Below are 8,776 nucleotides of genomic sequence, written 5' to 3'. Positions count from 1 at the left end.
CGAGAGGGCGGAACAGTCTTTATTTTTAGCTGATTGACTATGCCCAGTCCATAATACTTTCGTCAGCCCCTGAGTCTATTAACACACCCTGGTCAATGGACTGATTGTTTATAAAAATGTTTACCTGAGTAACAGGTCGAGGAGGAAAGTCTGTGGGAAACTTGCTCACCAGCGCCCTCCTTTTGACTGGCAAGCTTGATCGTTTCCCGGACATGAAGCGAGTTGGTGATCCAGCTCACCGCAGTAGAAACAGCAGCCCTCCCGTAAACGGTGCTGCCTCTCCTCCCGAGTAAGCCTGGTTCTACCCAACTGCATGGGTTCGCCGGAGTTAACCGGAAGCGCTGTCTTCCGACGGGCCGATACCACAGGCTGGAAATCCTCACCCGGCGGAGTGATCCTCCGAGAATAATCCTGGGAACTGGGAAAAACGTCACAGGTGCGTCGGCGCTCTCTCTCTCTTTCCCGAAGACGGTTGTCGATCCGGATGGCCACAGCTATGAGGGATTCCAGATCCCGGGGTATCTCCATTGGAGCCAGCTGGTCCTTTATTGGTTCTGAAAGTCCCGTCATGAAGGCGTCATGAAGAGCCGGAACATTCCATCCGCTGCTGCTGTGCGAAACTCGATGGCATAATCAACCACCTGACGGTTGAGCTGACGTATTTGAAAAAGTCTTCTGCTGGCCTCTGTAGCAGTGGTCAAAAATGTGACTCATTGGTGTCTCTAGTCTAGACCATTCTGCAGTAGCCCAGGCTGCAGCTCTTCCCGTTAAATGAGACACGATAAAAGCCACTTTACCATGGTCAGATGAAAAGGCTCCTGGGTTGTGTTGAAAATGCAGATCGCACTGTACCAGAAAGGCTCTGCAGTTTAAGGAATCTCCGGAAAATCTCTCCGGAAGAGCCAGCCGTAAAGGGGAAGGAACAGCCTGACTTGGGTAGACTGTGTCAACTGGATTATCGACAAGCAAATTCCCAGCTGTGGATGACGTCACCGGAGGAGCAGTCTGTAGGTGAGTGAAACAATTATTCATCTGTGCAGCCAGTTGTTGCATCTACGTATAAATGTTTTCCTGAATCTCTGCCTGGCGTCCTCCCAGCTCTTTTATTCCCTGGTTGACTATGCCCAGCTGTTCCTCGTGGTGAATAATCTTCACGCCTTGTGCTGACAGGGCGGCGTGAAGCGTTCTTGGGTTGGCTGGGTCCATAATGGTCAGTTTGTTCTGTTATGAACTCAGACACTCAGGATATAGGACCCAATTGCACGACCCAGGAGACAGAGGTAAAGTATTGGTAAGATACTTTATTTTTCCAAAAAACAAGATGCACAAAAAATGGTCACTATCGAATCTCAGGATGAGATGACAAAAAACGAGAACAAAAGGAAATCGCTCACGTAGTGAGGAACAAAACTTTTCTAGAGCACAAAGAGAGCATAGACCTGACTATGGCATGAGACAAGACGAACTGACAATGAAAACTGGGAGACTGGGGAATTTAAACACACGACAACAAGACACAGGTGAAAACAATCAGGGGTGGGGCTGGTGCTGATGAGCCAAAACGTTCTCACTCCCAACCCGTCACATGTTGACGGTCGGTTAGGGCCCCTCCCCGTCACTCTATTACGCACAGGGTACCCCTTGAGAGTCAGTTTTCAACGGGCAGGGCGCCCCATAGACCTTCATAGACCTCCCATAGCGTTGATAATAGACGCTATCAGAACGCTCCCCGGCGGTCGGTTGTTATTGTCAATATTAATATAATAATTATTTATTTTTTAATAGTCACACTTGATTTTGCCGATTTTCTTGTTGCCCCAGCTGGTTGACACCTCTTTTAGCAGAAACAAAGGCTACATTAATGTATTAAATCGCCAGGCAAGGCAATAATTTACAAACTCTTCAACTACAACCCTAATTATATTTTAAAACATTTTAGAAGGCCTCACGAAATACTTCAATGTAAATTAAAATGTAAATGTGAAGGGATGTGTGTAATGTGGTGATTGACATTATTCACCCACGGATCTATGGGTTGGGGTATTGTTCCGCACGGACATTTTAGTTAACCGGACTTCCTGTTGATGTGAAATCCAAAAACATTTTTTAAAAATAAAATAATACTTTATTCCGAGTTTGCTTGCTTTTCTCTTTGAAGGTCATCACATAACAGCATTGTAATACACGGTTCGGCTGCATTAAATATTACATATCTGCCGTAGTTCACTATTTATAGAGCCCTGATGAGAAGACTTCTAGACAAACTGTTAGGGCTGTACAAGGGCGTGGAATCAAATGCACGATGCAGAGACAAACAAAGTATCAAAATAAAGTGTTTTAATGTAGACAGGTCATAACACACTGAATACATAAAGCAACAAAACAAAAACTACTAATACACTAATCTAACTATATGGACGATAACTCTATGGACAATGACAAAAGTATCTTACGCTGGAAGGCTTGGAACACACTAGACAATCTGGCAACGAGACAGGGGAAGACGAGAACTATATATATTAGACAGACAACACCAGGTGAAGACAATTAGACAATCACAACCGTGGGAAAACAGACAAGGCAGGAAACGTACTTTAGACACATGAGGGTAGACAAGACTATCAAAATAAAACAGGAACCTATCTAAACACATAACATGAAACCTAAAATAGGGAACAATCTTAGCAGAGCCGTCTACGCATAACAGTACCCTCCCCTCTAGGGACGACACCTGACGGCCCTGGGACCTCCGGATGACACCTGTAGTAGTCCTCGATTAAGTCTATGCCCACGATAAAACTGGACAGGACCCAGGACCGTTCTTCAGGACCGTAGCCCTCCCAATCAACCAGAAATTGACGACCTTGGCCTCGATTTCTCACTGACAGGAGACGTTTGACAGAGTACACCGGACCGCCATCAACAACACGGGGGGGGGGGGGGGGGGGGGGGGGGTTTGGAGGGTGGAACCAGGGGACTGTCCAGAACCGGCTTGATTCGGCTGACGTGGAACGTTGGATGAACCCGTAGTGACCTGGGTAGACGGAGACGGACAGATACAGAATTGATTATTTTAGTGACAGGAAATGGACCCACAAACCTTGGAGCGAGCTTCTTTGACAAGACCCTGAGTGGCAGATCCTTTATGGACAACCACACCCGCTGCCCCGGTCTGTATGTAGGTGCCGCCCGCCGCTGTTGATCCGCCACCGTCTTCATCCGAGCCGAATTCCTCAGGAGGACCCGACGAGCTGCAGCCCAGACACGGTGGCATCTTCTGACTAAGGCGTGAGCAGATGGCACCACCACCTCCTTCTCAGTTTCTGAGAATAGAGGAAGCTGATAGCCAAAGACACAGTGAAAGGGAGACAGACCAGTAGCAGAGGTGGGCAAAGAGTTGCGTGCATACTCCACCCATGTCAGATGCTCACTCCAGGTTGCAGGGTTCTGAGAAACCAGGCAGCGCAGGCACGTCTCTAGCTCCTGATTCAGCCGTTCCGTCTGTCCGTTGGACTGGAGATGATAACCTGAGGTGAGGCTGACAGATGCTCCCAGGAGGGTGCAAAACTCCTTCCAGAACCTGGAGGGAAACTGAGGACCTCGATCCGACACAATGTCTCTGGGAATACCATGAATACGGACAACATGAGTCAATAACGCCTGAGCAGTCTCTTTAGCTGACGGCAATTTTGGCATGGCAATAAAATGGACCATCTTAGAGAACCTGTCCACTACAGTGAGGACAGTGGTGTTACCCTTGGATGGAGGAAGACCCGGGACAAAATCCAACGAAATGTCAGACCAGAGCCTGCTGGGAACGGGGAGAGGCTGCAGCAGTCCCATCTGTGATTTTGATGACGTCTTGTTCCTGGCACAAACTACACAGGCAGCCACATATTCGGAGACATCCTTAACCAAGGAAGGCCACCAAAATCTCTGTCGAACGACGAATACGGTCCGCTTGACCCCTGGATGGCAAGTGAGCAGTAATGTGTGAGACCAATGAATAATCTGTGACTGCATGGATTCAGGCACGAATAGCCTGTCCAATGGACAGCCACTAGGTTTCGGCCCCTCACCATTGACACGTTTCACCTGATCTACTATAGGCCATGTCACCACCCCAACCACACGGGAGAGTGGAAGGATTGGCTCTGGATCCTTGGCCATGGGCTCTGGGTCATGGAGGCGTGAGAGGACGTCAGGTTTGCCATTCTTGGACCCAGGTCTGAAAGACAATGTAAAGTCAAAACGGTTAAAAAAAAGTTGCCACCGGGCCTGGCGTGAGTTCAATCTCTTAGCTTTGCGGATGTATTGAAGGTTCTTGTGGTCGGTCCAAACCAAGAACGGCTGTGGCGCCCCCTCAAGCCAGTGCCTCCACTCCTCCAGAGCCATCTTGACTGCCAACAGCTCTCGGTTTCCGACGTCGTAGTTTCTCTCTGCGGGAGATAGTTTGTGAGACAAAAAGGCACAAGGATGCATCTTATGATCCCCAGCCGCTCTCTGTGAGAGAATGGCCCCCACCCCCTCATTGGAGGCATCCACCTCCACAACAAACTGTCGTTGAGGATCAGGAACAGTCAGTATAGGAGCTGTGGTTAACCTTCTTTTTTTCTCTATCACTCTCACAGATGCGATTGTCAATCTTAATAGCAGCCGCTACCATACTTTCTAAGTCTGTGGGAGGATCCATAAGCAATAAATGATCCTTAATTTTCTCTGATAGTCCGTTCCGAAATATGTCCCTTAACGCTGAATCATTCCAATCGCAATCAATAGCCATAGTGCAGAACTCAATTGCATAATCCGCCACTCGGCGTTGATTTTGCTGAATGTATGTCAAATTATGTGCGCTCTCTACAGCTGGTGTGTGATGTGCAAACACTCATTTAAACGAGTGGATGAACTGAGAGACAGAGTTGCAAGTACAGATGAGAAATGATAAATGCAATCTGAGCATAATCAGAGCTATATATGTAGGGCATTAACTTAAAGTGTAGATCACACTGAGTCAGAAAGAATCTACAGTCATTGGAATCTCCGGAAAACTTATCTGGAGGGGCCAAGTGAGGCAACGGGACAGCATGAGATCCAGGAAGCGGCGCCGCTGTAGTAGGAGGGGCTGCCAGCTGTTGTTGAGGAGCCGCAGCATCAGGTAATGCCGGAGCAGTGGCACCGGCGTCCAGGCGTGCCAGCACACGATGCACCGCCTCCGCCATGTCGCTGATTTGGGTGTTGACCGAGGCTTGGAGTCCATGTTGCTGCTCCGCCAGGTCCCTCACTGCCTGGTGTATGACAGAGAACTTTTCCTCATGATGGTGTAGACGTTCACCCTGAAGTCGTATCGCTGTTTTAACTGGTTCTGCATCTGCTAATTCCATGTTTTGGCCAGATTGTACTGTTAGGGCTGTACAAGGGCGTGGAATCAAATGCACGATGCAGAGACAAACAAAGTATCAAAATAAAGTGTTTTAATGTAGACAGGTCATAACACACTGAATACATAAAGCAACAAAACAAAAACTACTAATACACTAATCTAACTCTATGGACGATAACTCTATGGACAATGACAAAAGGATCTTACGCTGGAAAGCTTGGAACACACAAGACAATCTGGCAACGAGACAGGGGAAGACGAGAACTATATATACTAGACAGACAACACCAGGTGAAGACAATTAGACAATCACAACCGTGGGAAAACAGACAAGGCAGAAAACGTATTTTAGACACATGACTCATGAGGGTAGACAAGACTATCAAAATAAAACAGGAACCTATCTAAACACATAACATGAAACCTAAACTAGGGAACAATCTTAGCAGAGCCGTCTACGCACAACACAAACAGGAATAACTGCCGCCGAAACTGAATATGTGATGTGGGTCATAAATATATCAATTAAACAAAATCTTCAATTTCTCTTCACAATATAAGTCTCCTTGCAGGATCAACACTAATTCGGCTGACTTTTATATTTGATCCAATCGGTATATTGGTATATGTACACCATAACGGTGCACAGCTGATAGAAAGGGACACCTGGTGGTTAAAGCACGTTATTGAAATGTATTATTTGTATTATTAGATATTAATAGGAGACACAGACAGACAAAATTATAAGGCCTTATTTAAACATTAAAGAATACTTTAGGTTAAGGTCTTATTTTGAATAAGAAAAAAGCTTTGGGGGTATAACTATTAAGCCTGACAAAGTACTAATATATTGCTTTCCTGCAATGTTAACTGCTGTATGTTTAAGCACTTATTTTAACTGATATTATACATATGTATTATACTCTTATAAGATGTATGTAGATAGTATAAGAAATGTGCAGAATAGGACAGTTTAATGGTGGAGGTATACACACATATTGATAGATGTCTTGTAATGCACTGTTGAGGAACCTGTGACCCAAGTTTTTAATCTCCGGCCTTGTCAGGTATTGAACAATCAATAAATAAAGAACACAGAATTATTAAATATAAAACACAGAATTTGTGTGAATATACTAAATGATTTACAAATAAACACCACTGCATATTTACAACGGTTACACATGCTGATGTAATGCAAATGTTTCCAACTTGATATCAATAAAGTATATCTTATCTTAAGATGATCGATGGCTACTGCCATATTTGCAAAATGTGCCTCTGAACCTTGACAAGTGCATGTTTCAGGCTTATCAATTAACAACAGGAGGGGTCACAGACATAAGACCAGCTGTTAAATAAAGCTCTTCTGAGCTTAGCTGGCATGTGGGTATATATATTAATGCTGCCCATTATGGGCACAAGCAATTTTCACCCATTTATTAATTATATGTTTTAAATTTGAGTGTTTCCTATCCCCTAAACCTCCAGGGATGTACGCAGTTTAATACTGGCAACTTCTTATTATGGGAAATACGAAAACGTCTTTTAAAACTACAATTCCCAGTAGAGACGTGCCATAGAGCAGTGGTTCTCAACTGGTCAGGCCTCGGGACCCACTTTTTACTTGGTCAATACATCGCGACCCAACATTTTGAAGCACTCAAATCTATTCAACAAAAAATCGTGCTGTAATATATACGCTTTTCATCATACAATATTAATAAAAGTGAAGTACAGTGCATATATCCCTTATATCCCTTCACAGAACTAAAGTATGCTTTTAAAAAAGGTTTAATGAGATGATGGAATCAAAGCTGAACTATATAAAAAGGCACGCATGCTGAAAACCCAACCCCAGCAGGGGGTCTGGGGGGATTCTTCCCCAGGAGATTTTTAGAAATACTAACATCAACTATGCATTCTGGTACACTGAGAAGAAAATAAATAAATCTATTTCTACCCGACATATTAATAATATTTCATGCTATTGTTTGTTTTTCACTTTGTTCTGACATCTTGCTGCGAGAAGAGTAAAGAGGAGATAGTCTGTGACTTACTTTAAATTGTGTGTAAGGGTAGATAGCTCCAATTGTTCTGTGACCTGTCAATCATCAAACCGGGGGTCATATTTCATTATGTGTTCATTTCTATCTGAAGTTGTAACCATGGATGTATAAAGAAGAGTTCTACCGCAAAGTTATTCTCCGTGGGGACTTCCGGCAACAATCTTGATTCTGATTGGCCAGAAGACTCGAAAAAACATCAGCAAAGATATTTTATTGAGAAGATGATCACTATGTGACAGAAGTTTTCAAAACCGTTTATGGTCTCCGGCAGGGCCGGACTGGGACAATAAGTCAGGCCGGGAATTACACACCCAGTCAGGCCACTACCAGTTTTTTGTGCCATTTTGCTGGATTTATTTGTCAATATTTACAGCGTTGCTGCCCATAGTGATAGCCCTCTACATCTACTACCCAATAATAAACATATGGACATGGGTTACTATTTAAAAAAAATTGCAAATCTATTTAGGAACCTATGTGAACATATTTTAAGTGGGGGTGGACCTCAACTCCTATAGGAGGGTCCGGGGGCATGCTCCCCCGGTAAGATTTGTCTTTAATGTTGGACTTAAATGCATCAATCTGGTGCACTTTGAGGGGGAAATAAAGAGAGAGACTACACCTATATGAAACAGAACTGTATACATTTAAATAATCATAAAATCATAAGAACATGGCCATAACCAATAACATACCATATCCAATTTTTAAAAACATTGAAACTGGTTTATTTATTTGTTTTTGGTTCATTTATAGTTGTGAGTGTGTCTGTGCTGTTCCTGAACCAGCCTCACCTGTCTCCCCCCTGCTCCTCTTTGAGGCAGCAGCAAAGACTAGTTTTAGCTCTCAACAAGTTGTAATAGTTTAACTTACCTTTTTTCACATAGTTAACGTTTTTTTATATATTATTCATGCATATTTTACTAATCACTCCCCCCTCAAATGGAAATATGTGTTTACATAAATGGTGACCAAACCGTTTGAGACCCACTGGGATAACTTAGACTAAGTTAACTATCTAAACACTCAGAGAGTCCTTTACCTCACCTGAGCTGTAGTTATCAGTCTCTCAGTCTGACAGCAGAGGACTCTCCTCCACCTTGTTGTTGAACAAGCTCCTTATATCCGTTAGCGCAGCTAGCTAGCACCAGATGCTAACAACAACAAATATACACGTAACCGGTGCGCGTGCTTTATCTCACTCGCTCGCGCCACACATAACACCAGGGCCGTTTCTAGCTTTTTGGGGGCCCTAGTTTTGACTACAATGGGGGGGATTCTGAAGCCTTTAAAGGTCCCATGTCATGGCCATTTCCACTGATCATAA

The sequence above is a fragment of the Gymnodraco acuticeps genome, unplaced genomic scaffold, assembly GCF_902827175.1.
Source record: "Gymnodraco acuticeps unplaced genomic scaffold, fGymAcu1.1, whole genome shotgun sequence".
Lineage (NCBI taxonomy): Eukaryota > Metazoa > Chordata > Actinopteri > Perciformes > Bathydraconidae > Gymnodraco > Gymnodraco acuticeps.
The sequence above is the reverse complement of the archived record's forward strand: the minus strand, read 5'-3'. Positions refer to the sequence as shown.